Source organism: Sinocyclocheilus anshuiensis, unplaced genomic scaffold (assembly GCF_001515605.1).
Source record: "Sinocyclocheilus anshuiensis isolate Anshui unplaced genomic scaffold, SAMN03320099.WGS_v1.1 scaffold1706, whole genome shotgun sequence".
Classification (NCBI taxonomy): domain Eukaryota; kingdom Metazoa; phylum Chordata; class Actinopteri; order Cypriniformes; family Cyprinidae; genus Sinocyclocheilus; species Sinocyclocheilus anshuiensis.
The window spans coordinates 79,781-81,264 of NW_015546108.1; the positions used below are offsets into that span (position 1 = coordinate 79,781).

At 40.9% G+C, this 1,484-nt stretch overlaps 2 non-coding genes across 2 annotated transcripts; both read left to right on the top strand.

Moving 5' to 3' along the window:
- Nucleotides 1-729: 729 nt before the first annotated feature.
- trnac-gca (transfer RNA cysteine (anticodon GCA)) lies at nucleotides 730-801 on the top strand. The gene has a single exon. It is a non-coding gene; the product is annotated as a tRNA-Cys (tRNA).
- A 510-nt stretch (nucleotides 802-1,311) lies between these two features.
- trnac-gca (transfer RNA cysteine (anticodon GCA)) lies at nucleotides 1,312-1,383 on the top strand. The gene has a single exon. It is a non-coding gene; the product is annotated as a tRNA-Cys (tRNA).
- Nucleotides 1,384-1,484: the final 101 nt, after the last annotated feature.

Here is a 1,484-nt window from a genome sequence, read left to right on the forward strand (position 1 = left end):
TTTAAACTGTAGATGTTGTTATGTGATATTGTCAAAATGAATGATCTAATTTCTTGTGTGTGGTTTTGAGCTACTGATTTTGTAGGGGTATAGCTCAGTGGTAGAGCATTTGAATGCAGATCAAGAGGTCCCCAGTTGAAATCTGGGTGCCCCCTTTAGACTTGGCAGTTTTGGAGTAACCAAAGCCTTTATTTTGAAGTGAAGATGTTGCTGTTTGATATTGTCAAAATGAAGGATATTCTTTCCTGTGTGCAGTTTTGAGCTACTGATTTTATTGGGGTATAGCTCAGTGTTAGATCATTTAACTACAGATCGAGAGGTCCCCAGTTCAAATCTGGGTTCTCCATTTGTACTTGGCAGCTTTGGAGTAACTAAATCTTTTATTTCGAAGTAAGGATGTTGCTGTTTGATATTGTCAAAATTAAGGATCTAATTTCCTGTGTGAGGTTTTGAGCCACTGCTTTTGTGTGGATATAGTTCAGTTGTAGAGCATTTGACTGCAGATCAAGAGTTCTCCAGTTAAAATCTGGGTGCTCCCTTTGGACTTGGCAGCTTTGGGGTAACCAAAGCCTCTCTTATAAAGTGAAGATGTTGTTATTTGATATTGTCAAAATTAATGATCTAATTTCCTGTGTGTGGTTTTGAGCTGCTGATATCGTGGGGGTATAGCTCAGTAGTAGAGCATTTGACTGCAGATCAAGAGGTCCCCAGTTCAAATCATGTTTTTGTTGGGGTATAGCCCAGTGGTAGAGCATTTGACTGCAGATCAAGAAGTCCCCAGTTCAAGTCTGGGTGCCCCCTTTGGACTTGGCAGCTTTGGGTTAACTAAAGCCTTTATTTTAAAGTGAAGATGTTGTTGTTGTTCAATATTGTCAAAATGAAGGATCTAATTTCCTGTGTGCGGTTTTGAGGTGTTGACTCTGTGGGTGTATAGCTCAGTGGGGGAGCATTTGCCTGCAGCTCATGACGTCCCCAGTTCAAATCAGGGTGAGCCCTTTGAACTTGGCAGCTTTGGAGTAACAAAAGCCTTTATATTGAAGTGAAGATGTTGCAGTTTGATATTGTCAAAATGAAGGATCTAATTTCCTGTGTGCAGTTTTGAGCGAGAGATTTTATGGGGCTATAGCTCAGTAGTAGAGCATTTGACTGCAGCTCAAGAGGTCCCCAGTTCAAATCTGGATGCTCCCTTTGGACTTGGCAGCTTTAGGTTAACTAAAGCCTTTAATTTAAAGTGAAGATGTTGTTGTTGTTCGATATTGTCAAAATGAAGGATCTAATTTCCTGTGTGCAGTTTTGAGCTGCTGATTTTATGGGGCTATAGCTCAGTGGTAGAGCATTTGACTGCAGATCAAGAGGTCCCCAGTTCAAATCTGGGTGCTCCCTTTGGACTTTGTGGCTTTTGAAACACAAAATCCTTGACCATGAAGCATCTAATCTCCGTTCTGTGGTTTTCTACCACACCCTCTATGAGAGCATAGTTAAGT